The following is a 23944-nucleotide window of genomic DNA, read 5'->3' on the forward strand; positions in this document are numbered from 1 at the left end:
AAATGATTAATTCATAATTATGAACAACAATCTAACATATTAGAGCTAATTTTAAATAGTTTGGTCACAATTTTGGGACTCATTGTCCTAAATTATTTGATACGTATTGCATATTTATTCAATCATTTATATATGAACCCCAACAGAGTTGGCCTGGTGGTTAATGAGCAAGACTTCCTTGGTGAATACTCAAGTTCAAGTCATCTCAAGATCATACAAGAGAATACTTCCTATTGTGCCACTTGCATGGCTTGTGAGACCCCGATTGACCTGTCCCGTGAGCCTACAGCGTGTTTACGTGAATCATGAAGATTATTCGGTCAAAGTTTAGACACTTCTCTTTTCCTTTTTTTTTTTAAAAGAAGGTCATTATACGAACTTTAAGTTATTGCAAAACTGAGAATTTTTTTTTCTAATTACAAGAGAAGCTCATGGGTCTATTAAGAGATTTTTTTTTCTTTATATAACTGTTGTTCTTCAAATTACACTCCTGATCTTCTTAACAAAATTACCCAAAGAAATCTCCAAAATTACACATCTTCATGGCGGAAGAACCCCAAAGCTATTAAGAAGCTGACTGGTTCTCTTTCTTTCTGTTGCCTGTCGTTGTCAACGTTCTGTACCTCAGCACCATTTAGTGATATTAGATCCTCGCGACCCATTTTGGTTGTCCCATCGAATCCAATCTCAAGCGTTTTTAGAGCTCCATCCCTAGGAACTCCTGCATACAAATTCGCTCAAATCTTTAATCTTAAATTTGCCAAAAAAAGTATGAATATTATTCATTTTATTGCTTCAAGAAAAAAATTTCTCATCTAGCATGCTAGTCAAATTATTTTCACAGATTTTTCTGATGTGATGATGATGGTGCACACATGGCAGAACATAATTTGAAAAAGTGAGGCCTGTTAAGAGTAAAAAATCTCACACGAAAAAATTAAGAAGAATCTAATGGGTTTATAAGAGATTAGGTACCACAATCTATTAGCTCGAGCTTTTGGGTTGGAAATGGGCCCAATCGCTTATAGGCCCAATGGATATTTTACATGGTATCAGAGCGGGTTATGCTTTCGCGCGCATATTTGTGGGTTTACATCACGCCATTTAAAAGTCTCTTTGTTGATAGGCAGCCGAAGTGCGCTCGTGTTTGGCCCGAGTGTGGAACTCGTGGTCTCTTTGAATCTGAGTGCAGAGATAAAAAAAACTCGCCTCATATTAGTCCGGCCCAAGCGTGGCCTCATTGTCAATTGTCGTATCCTCCTTCTCCCGAGCACGGAAGTCCAGTCCCTGCTCGTAGTTAGTTCTTAAGGGTGGGTTGTTCTAGTCCACGTGGCAACGTGAGGGCAGGTGTTAAGAGTAAAAAATCCCACATGGAAAAATTAAGAAGAATCTAATGGGTTTATAAGAGATTAGGTACCACAATCTATTAGCTCGAACTTTTGGGTTGGAGATGGGCCCAATTGCTTATAGGCCCGATGGATATTTTACAAGGCCCATAAAGTTCTTTTTTTTTTTTAAGGAATAAAAAGACGAAGAACAAATGAAGGAAGGAATCGTGTTTCTACAGGAACGCATGGGTTAGGGGGATGGATCCCGTTGATGACCCCACATAGCCGGTGAAGGCCGATGGCAAGGCTCTTACAACAACAATTTAAGAAAAATTATTGCAGGTCGCAAACGGGAAAAGGAGGGGGTTGCTGGTAGGAGTCTCGCCAGCAGCCTCCCTTCCCCCTATGGAGGCCTCTGGCAACCTCATATGTGATCGACGAGCTCGATTTTGATTTTTGAGGGTGGAGGGTTGGGAGGTTTGTGGTGTCTATTGGCGAGGATCCCACCAGCCCATCTCCTTTCCTCTTTATTGATTGGGTTCTCCTTGTTACTAATAAATTAGGTTTGCGGGTTTATAAATAAAAAGGTTATAATAAAGAATTAAATATATGAATATAAAATAAGGAATCAAAGTCAACAATAATTTTAAATTAAAATATTTATTAAGTTTTTTGTGAATAAGTTATCATATGAATATTTTTAGTGGATAAATTTGAAAAATATATCAATTTTAAAAAGATTTTTTTAAAAAAAGATACGCATAATCAAATGGGTAAATATCCTAAAAAAGTACGTACTATTCAAAAATTCCCTAATCTAGCACGAACTTTAAAAATTTTCTAAAAAAACACAAAATTTCAAAATATTCCATAATCTAGCACGCCTTCTCCTTCCATCCATTCTCTGCCGTTAAATTGCTTACGTGGCCGTTAAATTTGATTCATTGACCGTTAATTGCCACGTGTCACCATATCATTGGTTTTCCTTTTCCCTTCAACCCTGTGCATTTTTCATTAACGGCCAATGATATGGTTACACGTGGCAATTAACGGTCAATGAGTCAAATTTAACGGCCACGTAAGCAATTCACGACGGAGAATGGACAGAAGGAGATGGCGTGCTAGATTAGGGAAGATTTTGAAACTTTGTGTTTTTTTAGAAAATTTTTAAAGTTCGTGCTAAATTAGGGAATTTTTGAATAGTACGTGCTTTTTTAGGTTATTTACCCTAATCAAATTGTAACATCCTCTCATATAAAACTCCAAAGCTCTTTCAATTTTAAAAGTCGAAAAATCATCTATAAATAGTCTTTTAAGGAAAAAAAAATTTATTATTTGTGCATGCATGTCCTCATCGTCTTCACAAGACCAAAACAAAAAGTTCTTATTCTAAAAGTCGCGGGGAACTCCAATTTTTGTTTAATACAAATATAAAATTTTGCAACACATTAGCATCTTGTATGAAAGGAACTAACAAATTTTAATCAAAATATGATTAGGAAGAGAATAAATTTTAATCAAATATATTGCACAAAATAAAAAAAATTAATACAACTAATTTTTTAAGGGAGAAACTTTCTCTACGGTGGCTGCAGAAGAACCTCTACTAAGGGTGTGTCATGGATATTTTACGCACCTATAATCTATTACGAAAATGGTGATCGTCCTTCTGTTATGTCTAAATATTCTAATGTGCACATGTGCGGGTCTTGCATCTAGTGTGTGTGTATATATATATATATATATATATATATATATATATATATATATATATATTAAAACCTAATGCGAAACACCAAATCGTGTCACACAGGACAAAGGATGCATTACATTGAGTGACTATTCATACGCTAACCAATCGACAAAAAACACTTGGCATAATATTGTAATAACATGTCATAGTTCATTAATATATTAAAGTATCTATATTATGAAAGAGTCAGGTGTGGTTTTGGTCCCTAAGAGATCCCGTTGCCCTGGGTTTCGTCCCTCAATCTCCATTGCTCTGATGTTTTAGTCTTGCCGTCTTCTTGCGCATGTCAATTATAACGAAAATCTCACGTGACGGATGAGCTGGACCTAACTCCGTTAACCATCCCCCCTCCGCCCCTCCCTCCCAAATTGCCAAAAACGGCGTCGTTGTCTTCCTTGATCAAAGCCTACCTAAACGACGTCGTTCTCCCCTCGTACTCAACAAAAAAAAGATGCTATTCCCGCCAAAATCACACATAAACGTTGTCGTTTGGGTTTTTAGGTCAAACCGAGGGCCCCAACTGTTGTAATCGTTTTACAATTCGATTTCGGTGTGTTGAAATTGGCGGAGAAGATCTGTAATTCACACATTGAAGAGGCGAAAATTTCAATTGTGGCAACGGTATACTCAATCGAAGCAATTTGAGGGTGATTCTGTTACGTTTCTTGGCACCGGTCAGTCAAAATTCCCTTCCATTTTCACTTTTTATTGTTGAATTGCAGTTGGAATATTTGGGAATGGCAAAAAGCCGACTTTGGTTATTGTCACATACTGTTGTGAAGCAAATGTTATCTAATGATAGTTAGAAACTTTGAATTTGTTGTATGCTTTTGGATCCTCCCATCATGGCCTTTTACCCTTTTTCTTTGCTTTATGGTCCCTTCTTGTCGTCCCATTTGCGTTTACTACTCTTGCTTGTTGTCCCTTCTTGGTTCTTGTTGTCCATTTTTCTTTGTGGTCTCTTCTTCTCGTTTAATACATGTATAGATGATTTCTTTGTGGTCCATCCCTTCTTATCGTCCCTTTGACCCTTTTGTGGTTCATTGCTTTTGGTCCAGAGCAATAGTGATTTTTTTAATACACGTACAAATATTGAGTGAGGACATGTACACATTGATTTTTCACCATGAGGGTGAGTTAGTCTTTGAACCCCGTGTGCAATATGTTGGTGAAGAAATTGATGTATAGGGGAAGGTATGACCTAGTTTCAAAACTCACCATTGAGAACTTATATGTTGAGCATGGATATAGAAAACCAAAGAAGATCTTATAGTTGGTTCTTGATTTAGAAGTGCATGAAAGGCTGAGGGATTTTGAGACAAACCAAGATGCTTTCACACTGTATGCATCTGTTAGAAATGTGAGAGAAATCAAGTTCTACTTCATGCAAAATGAAGAAGAGTTGTTATAGCAGAACTTGCAAATTGAGTTCTGCAAGTTGTAGTTTCTAATGAAGATGATAATGAAGATGACAGTGAAGATGAAGAATAATATAAAGATGTATGGGAGTTTGAGTATGATGGTTTTGATGGTTTAGATGATAGATATTCAGATGATGCATGGGTACCGCGGCAAGATGAGGATGAAGATGATGATTGTACTGGTGATGATCATGATGCTGGGGAAGGTGGAGAGGGTGCAACAGTGGACAAAAGAGTAGAAGCTGCATGAGAAGTTGAAGTTGCAGAGGAAGTTCTAGTTCAAGAAGTAGGGGAAGAAGCAAGGAAAAATGGCGGGGAAAGAACCAATAGGGCTGAATCTTCTGGTACGAAAAGAGCTAAATGGAGAGCTTGCAATGCACTGAACAGAACAACAAGGGAAGAACCATCTGATCATCAAGCTACTGATGAATTTATAGAGGAAATCGAGTATCACTTTGAAGAATTGCAAAGCCTGAAGGGAAATGATGATGAATCTAATAAGAGGCTTGCATTATTTCACGAGAATGCAGAAAATGATCAAGTGCAACTTCAACTGGATATGTAATTTCCTAGCTTGTAGGTTTTCAAAGAGGCTATGAAAGATTATACAATTTCAATTGGGAGGGAAGAGGTTATGAAGAAGAATGATAAGGTTAGATGTAGATTCAAGTGTCAACCTGGTTGTGAGTGTGAGGCATTTTGTTCTTGATTAGAACCTTATGGGGCTTTTCAGCTGAAGAAGTTGATTCACAATCACAATTGTTCCAGGAAGTTGCAAAATAAGCAAGCAGACCTCAAATGGATTGCTGATAAGCTGGTAAACCAACTGAGAAGGATGCTTAACATGACTGCAGGAATGCATATAAATATTTATTTGAGGTATTCTCCTTTAAAGTTGGTGAATGGAAGATATACAATGCCTTGTAGATTGCAAAAAGGCTTGTTAAAGGCTGTGAAGAGAAGCAATATGCCAGATTAAGAGATTACTGTGGAGAGATTATAGCAAGCAACTCGGGTTCCACTGTAGTAATTGGGGTTGACAGACTAAACTTGAGCTTCCCTCCCATATTTGATAGGATGTACATATGCTTTGATGCAAGTAAGGGGGATTGCTAGCTGGGTGCAGACCACTGATAGGGTTAAATGGGTCCTTATTGAAGGGCTACTATGGAGGCACTTTGCTAGCTGTTGTCACTCAAGATCCAAATCGCTTCCTTTTATGTAATAGCTTATGGAGTTGTAGAACAAGAAACTAAGGACATTCGGAGTTGGTTCTTGAGAAGGCTACTTGAAGACATTGAAGATTCAATGGAACATGGTTGAGAGTTTATATTAAACATGCAAAAGGTTTTGTGTGAAACATCTAGAAGCATCTAGAATGGTTGACAGGGACTTAGGGAGACAATTAAGTAATTATGCCTAGACACAATTCACCGGTTTTGCGTTAAACATCTAGAAGCAAATGCTGGGTTGATACCGTGTAGATCTTAGAAAAAAACTATGGCAATGTGCCAGGTCAAACACCATGGGCGAGTTTGAAAAGCATTTTGAGGAGATTAGATGTATCAGTGAGGAAGCTTATGAATATCTCAGGTTGTTGGACAAGCATAGCTGAACTAGGGCAGACTTCAAAGTACATACTAAGAACTAGAACCTGTGCAATAACATGTATGAGCAGTTCAATGCTGCTATTGTGAAGTATCGAGGAAGATCTATCATCAAGAAGTTAGAGGAGATCATGTTATATTTGTTGAGGAAGATGAACTCTAGTAGGAATCAAATTGCAAGATACATAGGTCCAATTAGCTTGTGCTTGTGGATGTGCTTGCGGTTGTGCTTGTGCTTGTGCTTGTGCTTGTGGTGGCGGTGGCGGTTGTGCTTATGCTTGTGCTTGTGCTACTGTGTTTTGCAAGGAAATGATGTGCTTGTGCTTATACTTTGTAGGGAATGTCACCATCCATGGGTTAGGAATTTGCTAGTAGCCCTTCCAATGCTCATGTTGAATCAACACCAAGTAGACCTACGAAGCCAGCAAACAAGTCAAAAAAGGATTCAAGGAAGCGAAAGAAGTAGTCCATTTTGTATAGAGAACTTTTGGTAATGTTAGGATTATTTGTTGGCCATTGCCTTTTGATAGCATTTTGTATAGAGAACTATTAAAGAATGACAGTACTGTCCGTATGTGTCTGTGGCCATTGGATTTAGACCATATTTGCTTTTTGTCCACCATTTTGGTGACTTTCAATATTGGCAAATGTATGTAGCATATGTTGTATTCCATCATTTTTACAATGCAAGTTTTTTTTGTGCATATGGTTTACAAATTGCAAGTTGGTATATTGTTACAAGTTTCATATGGTATACGGTTTGCAAGTTGGAAATACAGTCAGGTAAAAACCAATGCAAGTTCCAGAGTAGTGAAATTAAATTGCATATGGTAAACGAATGGAAAATGCAGATAGAGATGGACAGATGGACAAGAACTTGACAAACGAATTTCATTACCAACATCAATACAAACCAAGTCAAACACAGGGCTGAGTTGGATAGCAACTTGCAAAAACTTCCGACGCATTGCTCTAAAACTACCACAACAATCCAACATATCCTAGCTAACTAAAACTACCCACAATCCATCGATAAACAAGCTCAGAACCACCCCACAACAATCCTCACAACCAACAAGCTCAGCCGAGCATCACAAGCTCAGTACACAATAATCCTCACAACCAACAAACCCACTACAATTGTCAAAATCCACCACAGCCGAGCCAGCTTCTTCAATTGAAGCTCACACTCCACAATCCTGCCTTCTAGCAACATCACATTCATCTGAACTTGGTCTTCAACTGAAGAAGTATTCTGCAATTGGTCTTCCCACTTAAAATACCCACAGGTACGAGCTTTATCCTTTCATAAAGGACACCTGTAAAATGGTTGATCATGATTTGCAATGATCTTCGAGATCATCCGACATGCTCTTTGTCCACAATAACAAAGAATCGACCTAGCTCCGAAAATGCTCGAACTACAATTGGAATGATAGCTCATGCTCGATTTCCGATCTTTGTTCATCTTTTTCCTCTGCAATTGAATTGTAATTGGAGTGGCCAGTGATTAAGGCTTCTTTCCCTCCCCCGAAACTTCTTCCTTCCTCTACGATTGAGCTGTAATTCGAGTGCCTAGCCTCCAATTTCTTCCTCCAAAGCCTCAAACTTCTTCCTCCACTGTAATTGGAGTGACCACCCTCGAACTTTTTCTTTCCTCAACGATTGAACTGTTAATCGAGTGGCCACCTCAAACTTCTTCCTTCTGAGCCTCGAACCTCTTTCTTCCTCTGCACTAGATTTGCAATTGGAGTTAGGGTTTCGAATTTGGGGGTGCCGAATCACAATTAGGGCTTGTAATTGGCAAATTGGGGATTTCGAGTAACAGGCTTTTAAGGGGGGCTTTCAACGCATCGTATTTGTTGTTGAGTACGAGGGGATAACGACGTCGTTTAGAGTGGGCTTCGATCGAGGAAGACAACGATGTTGTTTTTGGCAATTTGGGGGGGAGGTTAACGAAGTTAGGTCTAGCTAGACGCCACGTGAGCTAGACGCCACGTGATCTTGTTAGCATGCTCAAAAAGACGGCAAGACTAATAATGGCAAAAATAATGGCAAAAATTTTTGAGGAACCAAACCCAAGGCAATGGAATCTTTCAGGGACCAAAACCACGCCTAACTCTTATGAAAACAGGTGTAGGTCTAAGCGATATATTTGATATGATCTTTCGAATTATGCTTTAATTTTGTTTTAAAATTATAAAGAAATTATTTTTGATAAGTGATTCTAAAGGAAATTAAAAAAAAACAATAAGTGAGAAGCATCTAATCATTATCTTCTTTCGCGTCGACTCTTCTTCTTGTATTGCTCTCTCAATGAATAAAAGTTGACCAACAAAGATGAAAAAATAGAGAAAATCTAAGATTATTAATTCGTCTTTTATTTACTATAACAAATTTCTACACTAGCTTGCTTATAGCGCAAGCCTTTTGAATAGTTATAAATAATTGATGAGTAGATTGCGGTTGCATACCATTTGTCCAAAAACTTCAAATGAGAGCTTCTCATTCAATAACTCTTCATATGTGCAAAAGCTTCCATAAATCCCACCAAAAAGAATATTAGTTCTTTTAAAATTATTATCAACGTCATCTTTATTAACTCCCACAAATCCAACAAAAAAATTTATTAACTCCCACAAAAAAGAATATTATTTCTTTTAAAATTATTATTATTGTTGTTGTAGTAGTTGTTTGGGACAAAAATATTAATAATATGAATGGGATAATAAAAATAGGGACAAAAAAAAAGAATAATAAGTTTCACTAAATTCATTAAATTTATCAATTCACCAAATGAGATAATTGTTAAGGGCAAAATTTATAATAAACTAAATGGGATAATTGTTGGGATAAGAACAATAATAACAATAATAATTATTCATCATTTCACAAAATGCGATAATTGTTAGGGACAAAAATAATCATAATTATTCAGCAATTCACCAAATGGTATGATTACCGGGGACAAAATTAACAATAAACTAGAAGAGATCTCTGCCACGATAAAATGCAACAATAATAATAACAATTGGAGATAAAAATAATGATAATTATTATCAATCAAATATTTTCATAAAAACTGCAACAACAAAATAAATAAAGTGATTGCCAAATATAACTTTAAATAAATAATAATAATAACTATAGTTGAGAAATAATAATAATATAGTAGTAGTACTAACAATAATAATATATAATTGCTAGGGAGATTGTCATTACATGCCATTTTTGAAAATTTTGAAATGAAAACTTCTCTTGCACTGACTCTTCGTATGACAAATTTTTTCGTAACTTCTACTAAAAACATCATTATTATATATCTAATTACTAGGAGGGTAAACAACAACAAAAAATCTAAATTTTGCAAAAATTTTCAATTTTGGCCTAAATTTTGTTTTGTGACTAAATAAATCACATATTTTCAAAATTGTCTTAGAAATGACCTACCATTACAAACTTCATTAATTTGCACATGTGGACCGTTAACTCTAATTCTGTGGGACCCATTACTTTACACGTCACCTCATTTCTTCTAGGTTAAATAACAAGAAAATCCAAGTATTGCAAAAAAATTCAATTTTGTTCTAAATTTTGTTTTGTAACAAAAAAAATGCTTTGAAAGTTTGTAATGGGTCCTACAAAATTAGAGTGAACGGTTCCTATGTGCAATTCGATAGAATTTGTAAAGGTAGATCATTTCCGAGACAATTTTGAAAACATGTGGTTTTTTGTCCAAAAATAAAATTTAGGACAAAACTGAAAATTTCTCCGAAACTTAGATTTTTCTTGTTATTTAACCAAGAAAAAATGAGGTGATGTGTAATGTAATGGGTCCAACAGAGTTAGAGTTAATGATTCAGGAATGTAATTTGACAGAATTTATAACGGTAGGCCATTTCTAAGACAAATTTGAAAAAATGTGGTTTTTAGTCATAAAATAAAATTTAGGAAAAAGTTGAGAATTTTTGCAAAACTAAAATTTATTTGTTATTTACCCTTACTAGGAAAATGGGAAACGGAATAATCGTCACAGAGATGACTATCCAAAAAGAATTATTATTATTATTATTGTTGTTGTTATTGTTGTTGTTATTACCAAAAAAGATTATTATTATATATCTATATATAATATATAATGCATGAGGCAACTGCTAGAGGTCACTATGTACACACATTTGGAAAAATAGAAAATTCACATGCATCTGTAATCGTTTATGATAATTAATAATATACATTTATTACCTATTGTGAATAAAATAATTTTAATGAAATAAATATTAACTATTATAATAAAAACTAAAGTAATTATTAAAAATCATGAATTTTGGAGTAATTTACAGTAATATACTTTACTCTCTCATATATTGAATTTTAATTTATTATATTAGAGTAAAATAATTACGAATTTATGTCAAAACCCTAAATAAACATAAATATTCAATATTATAATTGAAAAGAAATTAATTAGTCAAAAACCATGAATTCTCAAATAATTTAAGATCATATACTTTACTATCTCATCTATATAAAAATACATCAAATTTTAAATTAGTATATTAGAGTGAAATAATTATAAATTTAAATTAAAAACACACAATAAATATAAATATTCATATTGTAATTAAAATATTTACAAATCATAAATTTAGAAATAATTAAAAATTATGTTTTTACTGACTTATGAGTGTAAAACGCATAGAATTTTAACTTAGTAATTAAAGTGAAATAATTTATAAATTTAAGTTAAAACTCAAAATAACGTTTCCACAACTAATTACTTGCTGGAAAATGTAAACTAACTTTAGAAAAGTTAATAGCATTTTCAATTTTCATATAAAAATCAATTACTTCAAAAAAATTAAAAGTCACATGATGAATAAGTAAATAATTATAATTAAAATTAAAGTAGATTAATATTAGTTGGGATCAAAAATTTATATTATATGACTCATTTATTTTTATTTAAAAGATATGAGATCTAGAAATCAAAGTGACTTATACAATTTTAATAGGAAAAACTCGAAAATATTTTAGAAACTAGAAATCTTATTATTTACCTTGACATTAATTGTCACTAAATTTATGACTTCTTTTATCAATTGATAGCATTGATCGTAACATTTAGATTTATGACAATTTATGAGGCCATTTAATGCAAAAAATTAGTAAATTTTACCATTCATAACCGATCTTTTAGTATTGGAAGGTGAAAATTTATATTTTTAATTTATAATAATTACTTTAATAAATTTATTGACCCTAATTTATTTTTCTCCACATTTCTATATCTATCAATATATATATATATATATATATATGAAACTAAGGACGAGGTAGAACCGATCAAATAGCCTCAGAACGCTCGGTTTCTTAATTGAATTTCCTTGCTTTTTTATTTTATAAAATTTTAAATTATTTTCAATTGTAAGATTATCCAAAAAATCTTCCGAAATTATTTTCGGTTATAATATTTCATTTTAAAAAAGCCGAAAATACCATAAAATTATTTTCGGTTATAAAATCTTTCATAAATTAAATATTTACCTATGACATCTTCTAACATATTTTCTTTAGCTATGTCCATTGACCTATTAATTTTATCCACAGTCTACATGGTGATTTGTTTTTTGGGGGGTTGCAAAATAAATGATATTTTCGTTTAGAAAAGTAGATTACATAAACAAATCATATAATACGTGGCTATATTAGGATTATGAAACAACGCACATAATCATAAATAAATCATAATCTATATTGCCTCAATTCTTAGGAGTATTTGGTAAATAATTTATAGATATCTATATCATATTTGATTTTAAAAAACAAATCAGATTTTCTCTAGATTCTTCAATAAATTATAAATACGAAACATAGCCCACGTCAACAGTGGTCTATTTAGCTCTTAAAGCATATTCATCTACCACCAGACGCAAGCTCTATTCAATTATTATTGTTGTTTTTGTTTCAATTCTTTTTTTGCTTTTTCTTAATTTAGAAACAGTAATAAATACTAAGTCATGATGAAATAGACTTCAACGACCGACCTCAGAGATAGCTGGGGTGCGACAGGCTGAGAAGGCTGGGGTGAAACAGAGCAACAGACTGATAATGAAGAAATTAACTGTTGCCTTGCCCATGTTTTTCTTTCCAAATTCTCGAACTAAAAAAAATATAAAAATCGTGATATTCCACAAACCCCCCGCGACCGAGACCGCCGCCGCCGCCGCCCCCCCCCCCCCCCCCCCCCCCCCCCCCTCAATCCTACGTCTATCTATATATGTTCGTACGTCTCTTTCCTACGTCTATCTAATTATATATCTATATATATATTTGATGTCATATATAGATATATATTAGATATACGTTTCGATATACTGTTTTCACACACACATATAATTCCGTAATCATATATATCCATATCTATATATATGATATATATATATATAAATGCAGTATATGCTTGTATTTATATTTCTAATATATATATTCGTAAATTAATTTTAATTTTATTTATATTTACCTAGCAAAAGATAGATAATTAAATTTATATGCTTCTATAAGTTTTATTCGCTCTTTTTTATTTTTTTATTTTAATTTATATTATAAAATTGATAAAATAATTTATCATGTTTTATCACATGCAATGCAGGGGCTCCACGGCTAGTCTACATAAAGTTGTATCCACCCTAATAAATAGGGACAAAATAGTAAATGTCTTAATAAATTACTATGCAATATAGATTTTAAATCACAATAATAATGATGACGATGATGATGATGATGATGATGATAATAATAATAATAATAATAATACTATAAAGAAATACATATATCTAATAGTATATGTCTTAAGAAAATTAATGTGCAATATATAAATTAAATAATAATTTAATACAACTAATATGCAATAGAAAAGTTAAATAATAATTACTATTGCAAATAAAGAAATAAATATATCCAATAGTAAATGTCTTAATAAAATTAATATGCAATATATAATTTATTATTATTGTCAATGATTAAATAAATATATCGAAACAAATATATTAATCACTTACTGTTATTTCATAAGTAAATAATTTTTCATAATTTTAAGGAAATTAAGAATTATTTAAAATTTAAAAATAAAATTTTGAATTGTTAGCTTTATAAAAGTTAAATCAGGAAATCTCAAATCGAACCCATTTTATCGAAAACTACTCAAACTCTGGAAACTTAATACATGAAACGTGATTTGAGAATAAAAACTAGGTTAACACTAACTTTACAAATTTATAGGATTTATGATTATTATTCTTTTATTGATTAAAGCTAAGAATTTTAAATTTTTAAATTTTTAAAATTATTTTTCTATAAATTAGATTGATGATTGTGATTGTGTATAGGAAGTACTTTACATGAATTATTTCCTCTAACTCTTCAATTAATATTATTTATCGTGGGACTCTATTGAAGTTTCTATAGTATAAAAAATAAATTTTCTATATACTAATATAAATTAAAAAATGATAGCAATTAGTGTCTTCAAATTTAAATTCTTATAATTAAATTTTCTTTGTAAGATCCGTGCATCGCATAAGTTCAATAAGCTAGTATATAATATATATTATCTTTCTACAAACATATATTGACTGTCAGGCATATATACACTCTATAAGATTATATTTTATTTATTTAAATAAATTTTCCCACCGCTATTGGGTAAGAGGAAGTTATATATATATATATATATATATGTTTGTATGTATCTATAGAAATGTATGTATGTATGTATAACTACACTAATTATTATACTATTCTTACTCAAATATCATATATGAAGTTTCATGAATTTGAATAATTTTAGCTAAATGACTCAATTGATTTTGTGAGAAATTACTTAATTGACCTATTATAAGTTTAGCTATAATTTTAAAAGCTTATTATTTGATAAGTTTAAGTTCATATAATTATAAATATTCTTCATTTTACTAAAATTATGAATATTTATTTTCTACTGAAATAATAATAATAACTATAATTTAAAATTTTATTCGATAAGTTTAAATTTACATAATTATAAATATTCTCAACTTTTCTAAGATTATGATTGTTTGTTTGCTATTAAAAAGACAATATGTGATTTGAATACCTCTTAGTATTTTCTTTATTTTCAAATAGTCTATTATTAATTACAATAATACGTGTTATTATTTAATTTTTATTTATAAAAATATAAATATTCATAATTTATAAATATTCACTACAATACTCCTTTACAGACTTCCTCCATGAAGTAGCTTTCTACAAGGACTTATGGACTGGACTAAGTATTTTCCTTTCCGATTAACACTAGAGTCCATGTAGAAACATTGTAGGAGGTCGAGATTCGAATTTCGATATTAGAAACATTGTAGGGGACTGCAATTGCCCCATCTAAGACTTTCAAGAATCCCCCAAAATTTACTAAGAATTTAAAAATAGTCTCTAAACTTTCCATAACTATTAAGAATTGCCCCTCTTGATGTACATACATGATAGATTTTTGTAATTTTTCCCTCCTAATAGCTAATTCTTGCTCTGTTATTGCCTCCTACTAGCTAATTATGTTTATCAAATTTCCATCTCCATTTGCAGCAGTACGGGTGAATTTACTGATCTTCCTACTATTATGAAAATCTCTGGGGCATTTTCCATCTTGTAGTCGTTTTCGTGGTGAAATGGATCCTCTTATCATGTCAGGAGAACTTTTCTTACCAAGCAATAGCAGAAATTGACTGTAAACATACTATATATATATATATATATATTGTTGGACAAGAGCGGTTCTTTAATTGCAAAATCAAATCTGTACAGAAAAAGGGGTGTAGTGCAGAATGCCACGGATACATGCTCTCACCCGATAATCTAGAAATTTTATGTTAGATTGTGGTGAAACTATTTGTGCCAAAAGGTTCAAATGAACCTTACATCAGCTCCTTCCATCTACAGGGGAACAACTAAAGAGAAAACCACAGCCATCAAAGCGAAATTTGGCAGGGAAACAATTCTAAACATCACGTGTTCTATATCAGCACACTTTCCTTGAAAAACTCTCGTATTTCTATTTACAAATAAACATATTATATCATAAAGAATATGATAATTGGAGATTCTACCATGGTTGACAATAAAAAACAACCACCGTGTATGTAACTATAAAAAATGAGCTGTACATTTGTTCAAAATCTTTTTCCCTGATGATTCGCCCATCCTATTTTGACTTTTGATATTTGATTGAGCCGGTAGATTTCATTAGGTTTAATATCGAACCGGATTCGACTCATTCACAGGTGCGAGCGAGCGTAGTTGAGAAGATGCAGAGTTGAAAGTATCGAAAGTCAAAATATGAAGAGTAAATTTTCAGGTAAAAAATTTTGGACACGTGTATGACATGGATCTTACTAATGGAAATCTAACGGCTGAAAAGAAAACAACCACTTCAACTAACCGGGGTAGCATCACCCTTATCATAATGGCTAATTCATAGACTATCTATAAAAAAATGTCATAATAACATATCTTACATCACCCATATGATGATGGCTAATTTAGACACTATCTAAAAAAATGTCATAATAATATATAAAATACAGCGAAGCATTGAAATTGACAAATAATGTCCAATAAATTGATCAATCAATCAAGCATGGAAAATAAAATAAAACAAAGTAGGTCCACGTAATTAACAAACAAATAATACGGTGTCGAGCATGCTCTGCAGATTAAAATAGCGCAAAACGCGCTATGGCCGCCCTCTGATGCAATTTCGCACGGTCGTGTATGCTTAATAGTAGTTTATGGATAGTAGCTAGTTTAATGATAATGGCCTGTGCAAACAAATTGCCAAAAAAATAAAAATAAAAATAAAAAGGACTGTTTCTTTGTCTTAGCTTTGACTTGTGATAATAATAATTTATGTTATAATATTCATATTCTTACTTGGCCAAAACTTTCAGTAAAATATTTTCAGAAAGGCCTGCATGGCCCGCTTATTATTTATTTTTATTTTTATTTTCCCATAATAATCAGGCCGTTGGCGGAGATTGAAAAATTAGTCAGTCAAGATCGTCGGCAGCTATGGAAAGCCACCACGCACCGGCGACCTCGACCTGGACCACTACCGTTCAATTTTTATGTTCTTATCTTGTTTATACTATTTTCTTTTATTTTTATAATGACGCAGCATGCTTAATCTGGGGACCCATATGGACCCATCATGGGACCAGATACGCACCGTGCATGATAGTGCATGCAAGGAGTGGCTTTCAAAAAGTTTTTGAAACAATTGGAATCGATCCTTGGAACCTCTTCTTCTATGCAATTGAGGGCAAGATGCACTCAACCACCTCCGAGCTAATCTTCGGAAGTTTGTTCGTACGTACTTTCAATCATTTGATTAATTGCTTTATATAATTGAAGCGTTAGACCTATAATTGATTGTGCAACTATATACCAAGTTGTCCTCATTTTTAAATATAAAACTTTTCCGACTTAACATAGAATATATTACCAACTCCTTCGATGAAAGTCCCTCTTCTTCTTTTTTTTTATTCATTTAGGTAGGTATTGTTGACGGGTACTGAGTATTACTATAGAGATTGTACAGATTGTCTTTATTTTCACCTTTTTTAATCCAAAATCGCGTTCACACATGGTGGTTGAACGACCATTTTCAGATACAACATCATTGCATTATATATTAAGCAAAGATGATCGTTCAACAGGATAGCGCGTAATCCGGTCATTCCAACAAAACACGTTTATAAGGAATCCTATGGTCCTGCTGCTCAATGACAACTATGAAACTCTTGCAAAGAATAAACTCTCCAAGAAGTTCACAAGAGATCGCCCTAATACCAACTATGTTTTCCGTTCATACGAAGCTCCTAAGTGCGTTTGGATTTTGAGTTGAGTTGAGTTGAATTTTGATTTTAATTGATTTGTAATGATTGTATTGTTGAATTATGAGAAAAAGTGTGAAAAAGTAATAAATAATTGAAAGAAAGTAATAATTAAGTAATGACTGTGTTGTTGAATTGTGAAAAAGTAATGAATAGTTGAGAAAATTTAATATTAAAAATTGAATTGAATGGTTAAAAAAATTTTAAAATGAAAAAACGTAATGATTGTGATGTTGAATTGAAGATAAGTGGAGTTGAGTTGAATTGAGTTAAACAATTTTCAAAAAACAAACACACATACATCACTTATAATTTAAGTTCAATGTTTGAACTAGACAGTATAGCGCATGAGACGAAGCCAACCATAATCGAAGTAGATAATATTGCATCGGAGGAGAAAGGAAATGGGACGACGTTACCTCAACTTCTGGAACAAAAATCCAGATTGTACTCCTTGATTAATGTCACCGAGAAATCCAAGATAGAGAATGACCCAGGTAGCTGCAATATATAAACCCTGAGTTGATCAAATCAAATCTAACAACCGAAGTAAATTATAATTCTACATCCCGCATTTGATAAAACAGAGTTGGGGCAAGGAGCAAATGGAGAGCATTTCCTAATGGTTTTCGTAGGCTGAATCAGTTCAATAAAAGTTGGTTTCAGCCAGCAGAAGGCTGTGATCTTGGACGGGCCTCATCCATCCTTTGAATAATTGGGGACAGATCAATCAGCAATGAGGGCTCATACAGTGTTGGACTTTTACTTTTTTGTTATTAAACTAGACAGAAGCCCACACTTCACTGAATGGTTTCTATACATAGCAAAGCGTGCAAGTAACCTGATAAAGATTTTGGGTTTTACCTGAATGAAGCTGCCAATTAGCGCCTCCAAGATCAGGAAGAATGATCATGAACTCAGCTTCTGAATGTCTCCGCGAAGGGACGCCAGTGGGATTCCACTAGGTGACAAGAATGTCGCCCTGGCGGTCACCTACAAGATACAACAATAGCAACAAGTAATCCTGGCAATAGGGGCTTCGCTACAAGATGAGCAAGGACTGCACTCATTACAACACAAAAATCCTTACGCATTCTCATTATTCGGGAGCAAAATCACTCATTGATCCTTTTCTTCATGTATCTGGTGGTCACTGCTTATACTTTGTGTGGTTACTTCGAATATTACCCGATTAATGGGCCCCACAAATATCTGCAATAACCACCCACCATGAGAAATAGCATGTTACAACTGATAGAAACTAACCAGTCTTGTCAGTTTACTCGAGTCGGGTCGTGTCTGGTTCCACAAGGCGGATCCGATTCGGTTGGCCTGAATATCTTACAGATGGCAAAAGACTGAGTATAGCTGGACATTCCTATATACTACTGTCCATATCTATTTACATAAAAGTACATCTATATGCATGTATATATAAAGACTGGTCTTTTCATGAGTTAAGAATACTCACTAATCTGAGCTGCTCTAGCTCCATAGTGAGCTATTTCTTGAGTTAGAAGAGCTCATGAATAAGACTAATCTGAGAATCAATGGTGATCAGCATCATACGTTGATAAGAGCATGTCTGAGAAATTCCCCACTAACAGATATACAGATGGGACAGTTTTACACCGTTTCAAGATTATCAGCATCCCCTTGAATTTACAAGCATATTGAGGATTGACACTAGAAAGATTGAATTTAGCCATCCAATATAGACCTTTTCGTGATTCACTAACAATTTTGAACAATGTCGGGGCATAAAAGTATTATAAAAAAAAAGAAATAATTCATGCAAGAAACCAGAATAAGACTGCTTTTACAGAGCAATGCCCTGATTCTCATATATCCAAGTACTCTCTTACCCTAGGTCACACTGAAAACTTTATTTCTTTCTACTAATTGTGAAAGTAGAAGAGGCAAGTAAATTATATTTAGGGGGAAGAGCATATATTACTGACAAAAAGAACTGATTGACAAACCTTTCTGCCCGCTGTCTTTGTTTTTTTGGGGCAATAAATTTTTATGTCAACTTAGAAATAAAATCAACTTTCAAAGACCAAAGCCAAGGAAGAAAAACATCATCTAGGCATTCCCTCTTGCTTCGATCTCCCCTACACATAAATTCTATAGAATATCTCAAGAAACGATAATAACTGACAGACAAAGACTGAGATTTGGATATCAATATGTCATAGATGGTAGGTGAAAAGAATGAAGCATACAAACTGCATCTTTGCATGCTTGACTTTGAAGTTTTCCATGACCAATTTTTGCTTTTTGGCTTTTGCTTGAGCCTTCACTAACACTAACAATGACAATAATTTAGCTATATCATTACAAAATGCACATTGCAATATGCATACATGCATATATATATATATAATGTAATTCATGTGCTTCAGAAAACTCTTCATACTGCAACCCCCCGCAACCCCTGGTAATGACCCCAATACCATCATCAATTAAATGTCTCAGCTCAGATGGTTTCTTTTGACAACTGAACTGTATTTTACTGAAAAATTACACTTTCCATCCGAATATTTTGACCATCCCTAGGTTTCCTTACCATAAAAACTGACTATGCTCGCTATGTCTAATGCCACATTGGTTCTCTGCAGACTTCCTTCCATGAACAAGAAAAATTTCCATGTTTCTTTCAAATAAGAACTGCTTGAATTCCAAACATGAACAAAAGAAACTTCAAGTGCTCAATGAACTATGCACTGTAGATGAACTGAAACTAATCCTCAACAATTCAAAGTACACTGAAGAAGGTATAGTTGAGCAGAACAGTCATTGAAATCAAGCTACAGAACAAATCAATAATGAAGAACTCCTGATAGAGATAACAATCATTGAAATGAGGCATGAAGTACCCATGGCAGAAGCTTAAGAAGAGAATACCTGCCAAAGAAGTCCCGTAAACAGGAGTCAGGAAATAATAATGCGCCGCCGTTCCACAGCTCCTACAAAGACAACAAAGCTCGCATATGTGGATTCAATACCTGCTTAACCCTCTCCTCACCTTCCCTCCCATGCATTGCCTTGCACTCCCCAATCTTATTCAATCCCAGTGACTATTATCAATACTCTGCCTTTCAAAGCCTATACGAGCTGCTTACCTTTGGCCTGTAATTGCAAGAGAGGTTGTCATAGCTTATACGTCAAGAAGAAGAACGGTAGTTCACTTTCACTCAGAAGCAGTCTATTCAATTCACTTAAAGAGCCATCCAATTAATCCCATAACTAGGGAGTAAGGATCACTCCTCCCAGGATGTAATCAAGATTTTGGAAACGCAATAAAGGAAATGGACAATAATAAAATAAAAGAAATTGAGAGAGACCATATCTAAAGAAAACAGGTTCAATCAGGGTTAAAAAAAAATAATCCAAGGACTATATTAAGTAAAACAAATTTGGTGTATAAAAGAAAAAGTATGGGAACAAAATGAAGAAGTGATTGATATAGAATGCAATAAAAACCACAAAATGTAAAAGTGATTAATAACTTCCGTAAGGAAACGAAAGGTAAACAGATAGTTCAATCATACTACATTTTTCAATTAGCACATGCAAAATGTGCAGGTATAATGACTAGTTCATAATAAGGTCAGAGGCCAGATACGCAAATGCGAATAAGGATCAAACATACACCTGTATGCACACCTTCAAGAGATTCTTATACTCTTGTAGAACTGCTAACGAGTAGCAGAAATAGAAGCTCCATGACCAGCAGAGCAAGAATATAGACAAGTAACGCTGGCTTGAAAATCCCAGAATATGATCTGGGATTGAAACAACTGACCATAGCTGCTCAGAATAGGAGGGATCTAAATAAGGATCGAGATTCCAGATTCCCCACTGTATATTCCTCTAGTGAAACACAGAAGAAGTCATGCCACCTTAACACATCACATGACATGATACTGGTGCCAAAACAAGATTCATAACCGTAATCCAAGCCAATGTAACCTAGCCAATCCACAATCCAAGTCTTGCAAACAAGCAATCCCGTCAAACACATTACATAGAAATAAATGAGTGGTGACAACACAACGAAGCTTGTTGAGGTGCTTTATCAATGCGTAACCAGGCCAGCCATGCAGTAACTTGAAACTAGCTAAACTAGCAGACACCAGAAAGTAGTAAGGTAGAGTTATATCGACATTTTATGTTTGCACTTCCAAGTGTTATAAACCAAAATTGCCATGTCAAAGCCTATGCCCCCACTCTTAATAATTATTTGAATGTCATATGTTGATGCGACCAAGGTCAAAATGATAAACTCGAGATGCATGAAGTTCGCAGAACAATCAGTAATTCCCCATCCTCATACCATAACTAATACAACAGATCTCCAATTATAAAGACAGAGCATTCATAAAAGACAGAGCATTCGTGAGCAATTAAAGGCGCAACATGCAAGACTGTGTCATCCTTACACCATACAAAAGAATATCTATAACGGTCGACGTCCATTAGTAATAAGAACTGAGAATTGTCTAAGCACTGTCTCTTCTGCTGGTCCTGCCTTAATCTGAACCTAACCTATCATGTGATCTACAAATCTAGAAATCGAGAAAGTAAGTTTGGCAACTACCTTATCAAGAGCTTTACCCTTCTAAGAGGTGACGATCTACTGCAACTCAGCATGCCCCTCAACAACTGCTTTGTCAATTCCAGGAAGAATAAGAGCCTGCTTCCAAATCATCTGAGCAAAAGGGCGTTGGAAGAAGCGATGAGTCCTAGATTCTTCTGAGTTATTACGAAAAGACACGAAACTTCTCCAGAGCCAGTTCCCAAACTGACAATTTGGTCTCCAGTTGCTAGTTTGCTCAGAATGGCGAGCCACAATATGAAGCTATGTTTCGGATACATGCATCAAACCAAATAGCACCACGCCAACCAACCTTTTTCTGCTTTCACTCGCAGGTGATTCCAGGTATCAGAAACAGAGAACTCCCCTTGTTTATCAGGAAACCATCCAACTTGGTCTGCAGCAGCATTATCAGGGATAATTCTTTCTGCAGCTTGGCAATTTGTGGGCATTCCAATCAGCCTTGTGCATCTCCGCTCCCAAGAATTACCATTAATAACATCATCAACCTTGGAGATGCCAGAGACGAAAATTGAAGTATGGTTGAATCTCATCACCAAACGAGAGATTCCTCTGTGCTTATCACTTATCAGTACCATGGTTTTATTCTCATCAGTTCCCCTGTGTCTTTGAACTTCTGGTGTGTTTAATGTACCGCGGGGTAGGACCTCTGCTTAAATATTTGCAAGTCTCAAACACGGTTAGTTCGTTTCGGTTGGTCCTTGCATAATATTATCGGGTTTCTCTGCGCATCTACTGGAATATAATGGGGTTTGGCAAATATGCATGTAGGAAAAGGCATACTAATTCCGACATTTCACTACAGCAAGAAATGGTTCAATGATTCATCAGAATCCGAGAACTGATTATCCAGAAATTAAATAAGATTTACCATCACCATAGAGACAAAGAGAAGCGAAAATCAAATCTTCGAGGTTTCCCAAACCGAACCAATCTATGATTTCATCAACAATTACCTACTATACAAATTCGAACCACTTTAACAGATCGAGAGACCATGAAGAAATGAATGGAGGAAAATCGACAACAAAACTTCCGAGAAGTGTGAGCGTGTGCATGTGTCTGTTGTACCCAACTGCACTTGATGCTTTCGAACCCGACATACCTGGACCTTTGTTTCCCCCGAGTACAGACCCCGGTCGAAGGTTTCCTAAAACATTAGCTAACACACCACAATAACTGATGATGCTCCGGTCGAAGAGGGAGGCAGGAGCTCCGGAGTCCGGAGCACCGTTGCCATCTTCTATAGTTCTGCTGCTGCTGCCGCCGCTTCATCAGCTTGTTTGAGACCCAGAACACATAAAAACTTTTGGGCCCTTTTCCAGTGCTCTGCCCTGTGTAGTGGATGGCGGTGTGTAAGCCCATATTGGAACTTTGGTCCCTGGTACATTTTTGTAAAGGGGGCCGAAGCCCGGTACAAACGAAAGCAAAAAAGAAACTAACGGCCGTTTGGATTTAGAGTTAAAGTTACTTTAATTTTGATTTTAATTTTGATTGTGGAAAAAGACAAATGAGATATAGTTATAAATTTGACTTGGGAAACGTGTGTTTTTATTGTGTAGTGTGTTGAGTTAAAGTTAAAGTTAAAGTTAAAATCAAATTTCGGGAAAACAAACGGGGCCCAATAAAATCAAATTAACGAGTAACAAGACAGGGTATGAAAGTCCCAATAATATCACCAAAAAGAAGCGATCTTAGGGAGGTCGGAGGATGATGAAACACATGGAGACCAACCGACAGAATAAGAGCTGTCCTCGCCATCCAATCTGCGCAACCGTTCCCTTCACGGTAAATATGATGCACCCAGACATTCCAGTCTCGATTCAAAAGATCACGAATGGGGTCGACCAACATTGCCAGGTGCGGTGCCGTAGGATCAGCACTGACAATGAGATATCATGAACCACCTTCGAATCCATTTCAAGGTCGACACGGTTGTACTCGAGGTGCCAGCCTGTTCCAAACCTGTCAGGACACCCCACAACTCAGCCACTGCCGCTGTTCCATATCCGATGTTCCTAGCAAAACCAAGAATCCATTGCCCATTATCATCTCGGATCAGCCCTCCCGGCCCAGCGACATCAGGACAACCCGAAGAAAGGGGACAAACTTGTTGGATCCCACTACCCATATTGAAAATCTCAGTTTCCTCTCCATTCCATAAGAACTTCATAGAGGCCGTTGTGATACAATCCATTATAACACTTCGTAGATTAGGAGGGAACTCGGTTGCCACCAAAGTATCCTCAATAAAGGACCAGCTTAACCGATCGTATGCTTTCTCCAGAT

General features: G+C 34.6%; 1 long non-coding RNA gene across 10 annotated transcripts; it reads right to left on the minus strand.

Moving 5' to 3' along the window:
- Nucleotides 1–434: 434 nt before the first annotated feature.
- Nucleotides 435–23091, minus strand: LOC116210253. Of its 10 annotated transcripts, XR_004157444.1 has the most exons (6): nt 21638–23086; nt 20160–20166; nt 18125–20003; nt 17899–18027; nt 17454–17535; nt 6037–6522 (listed from the first exon to the last, which is right to left on the minus strand). It is a non-coding gene; the product is annotated as an uncharacterized LOC116210253 (long non-coding RNA). The 10 variants fall into 10 exon arrangements; XR_004157445.1 differs by having other exon boundaries at nt 18125–22304; nt 22761–23091; XR_004157439.1 differs by having other exon boundaries at nt 18125–21748; nt 21948–23089.
- Nucleotides 23092–23944: the final 853 nt, after the last annotated feature.

Source organism: Punica granatum, chromosome 6 (genome assembly GCF_007655135.1).
Source record: "Punica granatum isolate Tunisia-2019 chromosome 6, ASM765513v2, whole genome shotgun sequence".
Taxonomy (NCBI): domain Eukaryota; kingdom Viridiplantae; phylum Streptophyta; class Magnoliopsida; order Myrtales; family Lythraceae; genus Punica; species Punica granatum.